A 14,504-nucleotide genomic window follows, 5' to 3' on the forward strand; every position below is an offset into this window, starting at 1 on the left:
GGTAAATACACTGAGCTGCTAGGCATGTCACCAAACACTGTCTAAACTACAGGCAGACTGCCACAACACTAACCCAATTTTCCTATGGGGGAATACACATGTAATTGCAAATATAGTAGGCACAACAGACATGTAACAGCATGGAGTAACAGACACCAGTGTGAAAGTGCATACCCACAACCAATCTCAACACAGTCACAGTCACATAATGGTAAGCCTAATAGTACAGTATATGGACTGTGTGAACAAAACCCATCATCATGTTTGCCACTCAAACACTAACCCTACATATACTGGCCCAATTCGCAGTGTAGTCTCATGCTTGACTGTGGTATGGGACATGTCTCAATCTGGCCCTATAAACATATAAGCTGATAGGGTACCAGAAAATGAAGCAGCATGCGCCAGATAGAACAGGACCAAGAACACTGACATCTACCCCTGTCTGTACACAGGCCAAATAACATATTCACAATACATTGCTACACAATACTGACACTCTGTCAACAATCACCATAGGTACACAGACCTCACTACTGTACAGATTACAAAAGAATGTCCAGGTTTTGTCCTCAAATATAAGGCCTCCTATACATAACATGTCTGGTGGTCTGATATATCACTGGCTTGATATCAGGAATGATGTCAGTAAATAATGATATACTGTACATATTCACCTCTTACTGCATGACATATGGACAAAGGGTGACAGACTTGGGGTACAGAGGCACAGACACAGGGTCATTATTGACATATTGCTGTTATAAACTGAGGAAAATTGCTGGTGTAACAGTGTTTGTTGTAACATATCTCTTCTGAGGGATATGAAGTCAGTAACACACATGGATGTTACCATTTACTGACTGCAATCATCAGAGTATGCTACTGCATTTATACAGACAGAAAATGTGTGAGTAACACTCCAAACTCTGACCAGTCTGCAGATAGCCCTACAGGTGAGAGTTTTTTCAACCACATAACACTGTCATGTCAGACTTTAAATAATGCAAAACAGCTGTATCCACACAAACCCCGTGAAACTAACATTACTTCAAATGTAGAATAGCAATACTTACATTCTGTCCCCATGTATGGTACACCCCCCTCCAGTTTGTTGACCTAGCTCCACAGTGTTTGTTGTAAGAGGAATTTCCAACTACCCTCTGTGATGCTGTTTGTCAGACAACCACATGAAGTCCTGCTCACAGTGAAGGAAAAGGACCAATGCCCACATGAAGTGCTTAGTTATGGGAGTGTGTTTCCATGCAATTGGCTACAGGAATGATACCACAGCTGTTCCACATGCAGTTAGCAAGTGGGGGAAACCAATTTGTGCACAGGCCATCAGCTGATCATGAGCATTACCTACAAAAGTCAAGCTGCTGCCTATGCAAAACAGATGTATTTCTCTACATCTACCAGAGAGAGAGAGAGAAAGACAGAGAAAGAAAGAAAGAAAGAAAGAAAGAAAGAAAGAAAGAAAGAAAGAAAAACAAATAAAAAGCAAGACCATCACCACCAGACTACAAAAAGACATCTGTGAGACATACCCGTCTACCTGTGAAATACAGCAACTGAAACAGACAAAGAAAAAAAAAAGCATGTGAAACAAGTAATCATGTAATGGAATGCAGTAGGGTGTATGTAAAAGAGGTAAATAGGAAGTTCAACAAATATTTCCCAACAACATTTGCTGTACTGATATACTGCTGATCAGAACCTATGGCCATAGCATCTGTGTCTGTCTGTAGTAACATAGAACACAGCTCACACCCCTGAGTCAGTCACATATGACTACTATTGGAGTGTGGTTTGAACAATCCTGACTGACACTCCTAGGCCATTAATGGTATGTAGCATATACCCACATGTTAATTGCGAGTACTAGTATGATATACATGTATATATATCTGTGTTGTTGTTGTGTCTTTCGGCTTTTCCCGGTTAGGGGTCGCCACAGCGGAACTCCGGTCCGCTAATGATTGGTAGTTGATTTTTACGTGCTGAGTTACCAGTGCTGATGCACAGCCTTCTGTATGTCTCCATGCAGAAGACGCTCTAGCTGAGGCAACAACGCTACCGCAGCACCACCACCGCGGATATATATATATATATATATATATATATATATATATATATATATATATATATGTATGATGATCAAGGTGATCAATTTCAACAATTGGCTTAAGTATTGGTGTCATTCAAAGGGGATCCAATGCCTGTCTGCCTGGGATGACATGCTCGACAAGCCACAATGCTTCGCTAGGGACGGCTTGCACCTGTCACCCCTGGGCTTTCGGATATTGGCAAAGGCTCTTGCCAACCCCATAGTGCCTTTTTTAGGTAAGGCTCAAAAGACAAACCCACCTCCATAGGTATCACAAGGAATAAGAAACTAAGAGTAATGCTACTCAATGCCAGAAGTCTAAACCTCAAGATGCACGCACTCGAAACTCTCCTTAGCATGGAGAACATCGATATCTGTGCAGTAACAGAAACCTGGTTCATGGCTCCCGAGAGCACCCCAGCACTACCAGGTTATACCTCATACCATGTTTTTCGGCCTCAAAACTTGGACCGAACCACAAAAGGAGGGGGAGTATCAATATTCGTCAAAGATACCCACACCTCCAGGTTGGTGGCACAGCACGAAGCATCAGAGACTATCCATGTGCAACTAACAGTGGGTAAAACTGCCTTCCAGTTTATAGCCTGCTACAGACCACCCTCCCAAACCCAGGAACCCCATTCGGCCTTCCTGAGAACACTGGAAAATATGAAGGTCTCCCCAAACACCATTATATAGGGCAACTTCAACTACCCTAACATAGACTGGGAGCATTACTCTAGCTCCAACACCCTAGCCCAAAGGTTCCTAGAATTTATAAACTAGCAAACAAAATAACGAAGCTGGATACTGCTCAGTTAAAAAAGTAGTTTAATTCCAACAAACAAACGGTACAAGATGAGCGCTTTCGGGTGGTTGCCCTTCTTCAGATAAAAACTTTTCTAATAAAACTTCTATTTAAATAACTGTTTGACCAATCAAGATGCAATAAAACTCAATAAAAAACCCGCCTTTTACTTAAGGTAGGCTTAAGGGGGACCACATCATTCAAACCTGGATCCCTATGTGCTGTTAACTCTAGGATCCATCTAGATTCGGCTAACTCAGTGTTTAGTTTAATGTCCCCCCCCCTATTTGTCAACCTTAAATTTACAATGACCCTAAACAAAAACCTGTGTGTAGGGTAATCCCTAACATGCCTATACAAGGCATTATGCTCATCACTGTTCCTGATACTGGACATATGCTGTAGGATCCTAACCTTTAGCATTTGATTGGTTTTCCCTACATAAAAACACGGACATGAACTGCACTCAGCTATGTACACTAGATCAGTAGTCCTGCAGGTTGCCCTACCCTTAAATAAAAACACTTTCCCATTAACCGGGTGTCTAAATTCTATTCCCTTTTTTTATATATCCACAAGCCTTGCAGGACGCACATGGAACAGTGCCCGCTCCTCCTTTAGGTCTCAAATCCTTAACTAATTTCTTCTCCTTACATAACATATCTTTTAGATTTTTATTCCTTTTATATACAAACATGGGACGCTCACCCACCATTTCTCTCAATCCTTCATCACTGGCTATTATATTCCAGTTATTACATATGATATCACAAACCCCTCTCATATCACTACCATAAGTAAGTGTCACCTTATGACCATCACGTCTAAGGGCATTACCTATTGATCTATTACTAGCGTTGTCTTTTAAGTTTAACCATGGCCTATATTTATTACCTCTAAGGGGTTTATTCTTCATCATAATATCATTAACCAACTTCTCATTATAATCCCTGTTAGAGAAGCAATCACCAAGGTGTTGGATCTCCTCATCAAACAGTGTATTGTCAGTGACAATCCTAGAAATCCTACTTATCTGACCTTGCACCACATTCGGGAAAGTGTGCCTTGGATGCATGCTATCAAATGATAGCAGAGTGTTCCTCCAACACTCTTTTCTGAACAATTTTGAAGAAAAACCATCCCTGCCTTGAATCAAGCTGACATCCAAAAAATCTATGACATCACTTGATGTCTTCACACTAAATCTAAAGAAACTAGTTGTAGAATGGAGGTAATCTATGAACTTACATAGGTCATCTCTGACCCCCTTCCATAAAATAAAAACATCATCTACAAAGCGCAGATATATAAATAACTGTTTTTTCCAAGCATGGTCATTAAATACATGTTGTTTCTCCCACTGTGCTAGAACAAGATTTGCATATGTGTTGGCACAGGGGGTACCCATGGCTATCCCCTGTGCCTGTCTATATATGCAATCCGCCCCAAGAAATATATTATTTTCTAATACTAAACTCAGCATTTCTAGTATCAGTTCTACCTTGGTGTGTTGTAATTCCAAACTATTTAAAAGTGCTTTAACAGCTGAAAGACCATGGTCGTTATTAATAACTGTAAATAGGTTATTAACGTCTAAGGTAGCCATCAAATAATCCCCTGTTATATCCTCTGCTTTAATGCTACCTATTAAGGTTAGAAAATGTCCTGTATCAATCAAGACATGGTCCATTTTCTCAACAAAGGGTCTTAACGTGACCTCTAACCAGATGGATACATGGGTTTTTTATTGAGTTTTATTGCATCTTGATTGGTCAAACAGTTATTTAAATAGAAGTTTTATTAGCAAAGTTTTTATCTGAAGAAGGGCAACCGCCCGAAAGCGCTCATCTTGTACCGTTTGTTTGTTGGAATTAAACTACTTTTTTAACTGAGCAGTATCCAGCTTCGTTATTTTGTTTGCTAGTATTGGATTTTTGCGTTTGCTGGATTTTGGCAGAGCAACACCCTTCATTCTCTGAGAATTTATAAACTCAAATGCTATAGAACAACTTGTTGCCACTTCCACAAGAGGGGAAAACATACTGGACCTGATCATAACCAACATGGGGACTCTATGCTCCAGACCAGAAGTGTATCCCTCACTGGTAAGATCAGACCATAAACTAATCTCACTAGATATTCACATCCTGACCCCAGCCCCTGCCCAGAAAACCACAGTGAAAAACTTCTCTAAAGCAAATTTCACACTCCTCAAAACCGAGGTGGAATCCTTCAAAGCCCCCGGGCCTGTGGAAAATACGGCCCAGACTGCAGAATCCTTTATAAACACATTCTATGAACGCCTTCAGGAATGCATGGATCATGCAATCCCAAATAAAAGCAAGACCCAATCCTCCAAAGTTAGGCGTCCTGTCTGGTGGACCCCAGCCATAAACAAACTATACAATAGAAGGAGGAAGCTACTACATGATAGAGCAAAATCCCAAAAAGGGAAGGCATCTCTGATCAGTATTAGCAAAAAACTACGGGCACTCATAAAATCGTCTAAGGCCAGCTTCAAGAGAAAAATTGCACAGGACACTAAGGATAATCACAAGGCTTTCTTCAGTTATGTTAGGAACCTGGGTGGGAATTCCCAGATATGCTCAGAATTAGTCCAAAATGACAAAAAATACACCGAACCCACAGACATTGCCAACATCCTAGCTGACAGGTTCAGCGCAGACTTCTCCCCCCCTTCCCCACCAAAAGGGCAAATATCTATCCCAGCAGAGTGCTGCCCCCCTGACATCTCAGATACTCAGGTAAGAGCCGCCCTCTCCAAAGCAAAAACACAGCATCAATGGGACCAGACGGTGTCCCGGGCTGCGTCCTACATGAACTCCAAGAAGAACTAAACCCAAACATAAAACTACTGTTCAATCTCGGCCTTATTACAGGATATGTACCCAAAGAGTGGCGCACAGCAACAGTGGTCCCTCTCCACAAAGGTGGTGCCTCAACGGATCCTGGAAACTATTGCCCCATAAGCTTGACTAGCTTGGTCTGCAAAGCTATGGAAAGGATCATCATGGACCTCATAAATAAAGGTATTGGGGACCTACAGACACTGGATCCTACCCAGTTCGGCTTTGTTAAGGGCAGATCCTGCCTCTTAAACCTGGTTGATTTCTTTGAAACAGTCACCAAGGCCATTGACAAGGGGAAGGTGGTCCACACAGCCTACCTGGACCTTGCAAAAGCCTTCGATACAATACCCCACTCGGGCATTATAGATAAGCTCACCATCTTAAATATAAGCCCCTATGCCACTAGATGGGTTGCAAACTGGCTCAAGGACAGAACCCACATGGTTAAAATTGCTGGAGCCATGTCAGACTCCAAACCAATTACAAGTGGCATCCCACAAGGCTCAGTCCTGGGACCTCTCTTGTTCGGTATATATTTCTCGGAGGTACAGGCTAACATGGAAGGACTGTCGCTGACCAAGTTCGTAGATGACTGCAAACAGGGTGCCATAATCGACTCTCCAGCCGACACAAGCATCCTACAAAAGAGCCTCATAGTAACAGACAACTGGTGCCAGAGCCATGGCCTCAAGCTAAACACCAAAAAGTGTATAGTCATCCCCTTTGGCAAAAACAAAGTGCCCACAAAGTATCACATAGGTGGTAATCCATTAAGTACGGAAGAAGTAATTAGGGACCTGGGGACCCAAGTTGATAGCAATCTCTCATTTGACAACCATGTGGCCAAAGTGGTTAGAAAAACATTTTATATAGCCCACCTAATCATGAAGGGATTCACATCTAGATCAGGGGAGGTCATTGTGCCTCTTTACTCATCCTTCATCAGGCCCATAATTGAGTACAATGCCCCTTTTGGGAGGTACCTTACCAGACACCTGCAGCAACTGGAAAGACCCCAAAAGTACCTCACCAAGAGGATCAAAGGGCTCAAACAGATGCCATATGCTGCCCGGTTAAAGAAACTCCAGCTCTACTCAGTGGCATACCGCCTGCTCAGAGGCGATCTGTGCCTGACATATAAAGCCATGTCCAACCCTGAATTAATGAACATGCTGCACCTCAGAAAATCCAAATCCCATTGAGCTACGCGCTCGAGAGACTTGAACCTCAGCACTGAAATAAATAGGACATGCTGGAGGGACAGATTCATAACCCAGAGGCTCCCTTCACTCTGGAATAAAATCCCAGTCCAGGTTAGGCAGAGTCTCTCATTGACTCTCTTCAAGAGGAATCTTGATGAGTGGATGGGAGATAGTAGGTTTACCCCAGGTATCACTTCTGTGTCACTGTTAGACAGAGGCACAGTATACTAACCTCGAAAAAGTGCATAGCAAAATTCATTTAAAATGGGTGGCGAAAGCCAAACACACTCTGGCTAGGCTTATAAATGCCCTAGGGCAGATAGCCTAGTAAGAACCTATGAACCTATGAACCTATATATAAATATATATATATATATATATATATATATATATATATATATATGTGTGTGTGTTTTATATATATATATATATATATATATATATATATATATATATGTGTGTGTGTGTGTGTGTGTGTGTGTGTGTGTGTGCATGTATATATATGTATATATATATATATATATATATATATATATATATATATATATATATGTATATATAAATATATATATGTATATATATATATATATATATATATATATATATATATATATATATATATATATATATACATATACATATATATATATATATATATATATATATATATACATATACATATATACATATATATATATATGTGTGTGTGTGTGTGTGTGTGTGTTTTATATATATATATATATATATATATATATATATATATATATATATATATATATATATATATATATATATATATATATATATATATATATATATATATATATATATATATATAGTGACCCATAACAGGAGCAGTTCACTTGTAAAACCAAGTATCTGTACTCATGTGTTCGCAGCTACAAGGCAGGCCACCTGTGAGGGCAGCAGACGTTGTATCAGCATGATTGTTTCAGTCAGGTATGATACTTCATACTGCCATATGTGTCAGTACACTAAATGTGGCCTGTTTGTCTATAATATCACATCCATGGGCATTTTTAAGGCACACAGACCACTTTCAACCATGTATAGGTTGCAAACATATGGATATGCCAGACACAACTGTACAGGGTACTGTACAATGGTTTAACTTAGTGCATGTGAGGCAGATGCTGTTACTACACTATATAAAGTAATGGCAGTGGGGGGTGGGTAGTCACCAGCCATGTATGGTATACACATCAAAATGGTATAAGCCACACAAGATATGATCATCACACACACACAAACAGTTGCCAGCATAAGTATTAGAACTCCTGCCTATCCAGGTAGGTCTACTATATTGTTATGCAGTTACAGCACGAACTGCAGAGCTTACAGATTTTTCACATGGCCAACGCCGCTGGTAACTGCACAGCTGTGGTAAACTATTACAGGTGGCAGACAGTCTGCCTTCTATTCCACCCGTACATCATGCTAGTTCTTCCAGTCTTGCACTTCAACTAGCATTATGGCTTGGCACTTCACCGGGTTATTTTATTAAGAAGTGTGGCACACCTAGGAGCCATCAGCAGTACTCGTTTATCACAGAAGTAGCCCCAGTACTTGCTAGTTATGTCCACCCCTCCTGGCATGTTTGTAGAGTGGTTACCTGTGCTTTCACCCATTAACCTGGAGCACTTGTCCATTCTGAGGCACTGTTGCAACTGCCTCATGTACACAGACAACCCTCCATTCTAAACTCCAAACACGCAAACCTTTGGTGTTATCTATATATCACTCAATGTGGACATATGCACTCTCCAGCAAAGACTGGACTAGCAGATCATGAGGATGTGATCAACACCTGTACCACATCATGTGGAACATGTAGCTCACTATGACAACCACTTTAAAAGCCATGACATACAGTGAAAAGCCACACATCCATCTTCCCAGAAGGACTCAATGGACATTTAACCAAACAGCACAGACCAGGAAGACAGACACCCATTCAGACACCACAACATGACACATGCCAAGGGGTGCATATTTAACATACAGAGTGTGCCCCTTAACCTAAGCTCCTAAGACTAACCACCTTGCACAATACAGTGATCATGGGCAACTCATTACTGAGGCACACACACATATCCCACTCACTAAGTTGAATATGGAGCAGGTAGCAGCCAAATATCTATCACATGCCAGCATCCAACACATGACACAACCAGTCATGGCACTCCACAACAACGAGTATCACTCTGTATCCCATGTGGGTGTGAATGACTTGACAAGAGATATGGTTGAACTCTCTGATTATGGGGTCCAGTCAGGTGTGACAGTAGCCCTGGGCAGTGTACCACTGTCACCCAGAATGATGCTGCGGTACTATCAACAGATTGACTGCAACATTGGCTTACATGTTATGTGTCATTCTCAGGGGATCCAGTACCTCTCTGCTTGGGATGACATGATTGACAAAACCCAATGACCTGACACAGATGTCTTACATCTGTCACTGCTGGATTTATAGGTACTGGCTAAGTGTCTTGCCAACCCTATGATGCCTTATTAGTCAGTGTTCCTGATGTTATTAACACTATAACAGCTATACATGTATGCAATCTGAGGGTCATGCTGCTCAATAGTAGACATCTAACTGTCAGGATGCAGTCACTCAGAGCAGTCATTGGAGTGGAGGACACATGTCTGCTGTAATGGAGAGGTGGTTCACAGCAGCAGACAGCAGACCTGCAGTATCAGGCTATGACACATTCCACATCTGTCAGGCCCCAAACATGGACCACACTACACCTCCACAGGTGGTGTTGTCTCCATATTCATTATGGGTAGGAACACCTCCAGACTAGTACCCCATCATAATGCATTGGAGATACGTCCAGTAAAATTGCCTTAGGGTAATAGTGCAATCCAGACCATAGCCTGCTATGAGTCCACATCTAGTTCCCTAGACTGTCAATGCACATTCATCAACACCCTGCCATCTATGATGGTCCAACACAACACTGACATAGTATGAGTATTCAACTACCCCTCCATCACCTGGAGAAAGTGGCCAAGTGCCAGTACAGTGGCCCAACACTTCTGGGAGTCATCATTTCCATTCCCCTGGACCAGCTCATACTGACCCCCCAGTAGAGGATGCAACAACCTTGACCTGTGTTGACTACTTAGATATGGGACTGTTGCTCATCCACAGATCTCAATCCCTGCATGGTGAGATTCACACAGGCTGTAATCAACATGGAACTCAACATGTTAGCCACCCCCCCCACAAAAGTAACCACCTTGCAAAACCTCTCCAAAACTGGCTTTGCAGCCATGAAAACAGGGGTGGAGGTCTTCACTGCACTCATGGCAATGGGAAATGGCTGCATGACTGTGGAATCATACACATATACACTGTACAAACAGATACATGAATGCATGGTACTAGCCAGAGCCAACCGAACCCAGACACTGTCCTACAAACACTGGGAGACAATGTCATGGCCCCTTGCCATTACTAAAGTGTACATCAGAAGGAAGACACTGTTGCAGAGAAAGGTGGTGTCCCATGACTGTTGAACTCCCTTATTAGCCTCAAACACAACTTTGGATCCCACATGGAATACCCTATGGGCATCTATGATGGCAGAGATGCAGCAGACAATGACAACAGTTACAACAGCCTTTGATAGTTACATCAACAACCTCCACAGAATTAAACACAAGTGCTGCGAGTTACTGAACAATGCTAATACCTATCCTGAGACAACAGATATTGGCCACAGTCTTGGCAACACATTTAGTGCCAGCTTTACCCCTCTCTCCCCCCACACGTGAAGTGCTGAGTGAATGTGTTCTCACATGCTGTATCCCATTTCCATTCTAGGCATCTGTATGTCACCAGGATGTGGCCCTGCAGCATGACCATGGGGTTTGGCGGTGTGGTGAAACATCCACCATGTCATAGGCAGGGTACATTATGTGCACGGAAATTCCTAGTGCACAGTGATTGCATATGCCTCACAGATTAAAGGGCTGAGGGTTGTACATAGGTATGTGTTGATTTACATCTGTTGTAGAATGGAGAATGGTATGCATCGTGGTTTGGACACACCTCTAATTGCTAATAACCATAGCCACAGGGGATATTCATCACACAAATACACTGGGATTACTATTCACACACACACACACACACACACACACACACACACACACACACACACACACACACACACACACACACACACATTTGCCAGTACTGAGATCCATAGGTTCATTGATTCATAGGTGTGTTGTAGGTGAATAGGCCTGAAGGCTGTGCAAGGCTAGCCCAAGGAACACCCTAGTCCCTAGTGTGGCTCAGGAGTATAGTTAGTGGAGTGGTCCCCAGGGGTGGGTATTGCATTCCCCATCCACTCATCCAGATTTCTATTGTGGGTGGCCAGTGATGTGCACTGCTGCACATGTATGTAATTTATATTCCATAACATGGACAGTTTGTGGGTTGTGCACATGTCCCACATGCATGTTCTTTGAAGTGTGGAAGTGTGCTTAAGGTCTCTGGGGCATGTTGTGTGGACAGATTGGTATCTTCAGAAGTAGCATTGCTGACCTTGTTTGTTGAGACCTGGCTATGTAACTGAGGTAATGATTGCACCTACAAAGACAGTATGATATGGGGATTCATTGGGGTTATTGGTGTCTGTCCATACAGGCATGTGTATAAGGCATGGTATCCTTTTTATATGGTACGTTTGCAGATTCTACAGTTGTTGCAGGCATCCAGTGGAGAATATGGCAAAAGAACCACTGTACATATTGATTGGGCTACTGAAGGGATGGAACAGGGTTCCATGTCCTTTTACTTACTGCATAACACACACTCCATCAGGAGATGTAACACATCAAAGTACTTTCTAATGTCAGTGGCACTGTTGTGGTTGATAGGCATGTAGTCCACTGCAATCACACTATGGGTAGTATCTGTGAGGTAATTTGCAGGAGAACTACCGATATAGTGGTTGCTGCCTAGCCAGCTGTGTTTGTGTATGATCGATGGGTGGAGAGTGGTCTCTGAGTATTATAAGGGTTGTCTATATTGTTCACTAATCCATACTGTCACAGTCATTGCACATGGCACTAGACATTTATGGCTGTGGATTGTCTATACCAACCTCTACGGTGTTTGACAACTGTTGGCCTTGTAATGTGGACATTGGGACATATAGGTCCTCAATATAATAATGTAGCAAAACCCACCCCACCCCACAGCAAACACACACACACACACACACACACACACACACACACACACACACACACACACTTGACAGTACTGTGTTTCAAACCCCTACCTAGCTATGTATTGCTACTACAGTGTTACACATGTACCGCATACACCATAGAGCTTATATTTTGAAAAGCTGTCCAAAGGTATCTTTGAAGGAGAGTGACATCAGCAGCAGTGCTAAAGGAGGGGTAAAGGAAGTGTAGTAAGTGTGAATGACCCCAAAATCAAGTGTCAACAAAGACGCACACACTCTCTCACACAAACATATACATTTTCACGACCAAAGAGCAGATAAACACATTCACAGACTAGAAACCACAAAAACGAGCACCAGCAGCCAAATCCAAAGCAGACGGAGTTTAATTAATAACGTAAGCACCAAAATGCTTTCGGAGAGCCCAGTGTCTCTCCTTCCTCAGACAAATTTTAAAAACAGCTTGCAATCACATTTATACAATTTAAAATCAATTAAATAATCAAACAATTTTAGTTAATTACATTAAATCAATGACAAGCATATATATATATATATATATATATGATTTATAGTATAACTTAACTACCACAATAATTAGATATTGCCACACTCTGTTCCTCATTATTGCCATAAAATATTGTATGCATGTGAGTTTGTGGGCGTCTGCATACTAAGACACTCGTAATTCATTCTTAAAGTAAAAATATATATATATGTAAAAACACCCACCCACACACACACACACACACACACACACACACACACACACACACACACACACACACACACACACACACACACATACATTTTCACACTTGCCAGGACCAGGATTAGAACTCCTACTTAACTAGTTTGTTACAATATAGTATTACGCAGTTATCACAAGCACCACAGAGCTTATATGTCAGAGAGTTGTCCAAAGGTATCTTTGAAGGTGAGTGACATTAGCAGCAGTACTAAAGGAGCAGTAAGGGAAGTGTAGTAAGCGTGAATGACACCAAAGTCATGTTTCAACTAAGACACACACACTCTCTCACACAAACACACACAGTTTCATGACCAGGATTAGAATTCCTACCTAACTAGTTTGCTACACCATAGTATTACGCAGTTATTGCAAGTGCCACTGAGCTTTATGTTGGAGAGTTGTCCAAAGGTATCTTTGAAGGTGAGTGACATCAGCAGCAGTACTAAAGGAGGGGTAAGGGAAGTGTAGTAAGTGTGAATGACACCAAAATCAGGTGTCAACAAAGACACATGCACTCTCTCACACAAACACACACATTTTCACAGTTGTCAGGATCAGTGTTAAAACTCCTACCTAACTAGTTTGCTACACTGTAGTATTACACAGTTATTGCAAGCACCACAGAGCTTATATGTTGGAGAGCTGTCCAAAGGTATCTTTGAAGGTGACTGACATTAGCAACAATGCTAAAGGAGGGGTATGGGAAGTGCAGTAAGTGGGAATAACCACAAAATCAGATGTCAACAAAGACACACATTATCTCTCACACGAACAAACACATGTTCACAGATGCCAGGACCAGGATTAGAACTCCTGCCTAACTAGTTTGTTACCCTATAGTATTACGCAGTTATTGCATGCACCACAGAGCTTATGGGTTGAGACTTGGCCAAAGGGTTATTTCAAGGTGGCTGTCATCAGCAGGAGTGCTAAAGTAGGGCAATGGGAGGTGTAGTGAGTGTGAATGGCCTCAAAAATCATTCATTTCCAAGCACACACACACACTTTAACAGTTGCCATGTCTGGGATTAGAACTCCTACCTAACTAGTTTGCTACATTACAGTATTATGCAGTTATCACAAGCGCCATGGAGCTTATAGAGCTAAGACTTGCCCAAAGGGTTATTTTAAGGTGACTGACATCAGCAGGAGTGCTAACATGGGCAATGGGAAGTGCAGTGAGTGTGAATGGGACATAAATCATTCCTCTAAAACACACACACACACACACACACACACACACACACACACACACACACACACACACACACACACACACACACATGCACACACATTCTCACAGACACACACACACACACACACACACACACACACACACACACACACACACACATACACACACAAAACATACACACACACGCACACACACACACACACACACACACACACACACACACACACACACACACACACACACACACACACCTTTACATTTGACAGGACTGACTTTACAAATGCTACATGAATACTTATTTGTACTATAGTGTTACACAGTTATCACA

Source organism: Protopterus annectens, chromosome 2.part2, assembly GCF_019279795.1.
Source record: "Protopterus annectens isolate FY-2018-M chromosome 2.part2, PAN1.0, whole genome shotgun sequence".
Taxonomy (NCBI): Eukaryota; Metazoa; Chordata; order Ceratodontiformes; family Protopteridae; genus Protopterus; species Protopterus annectens.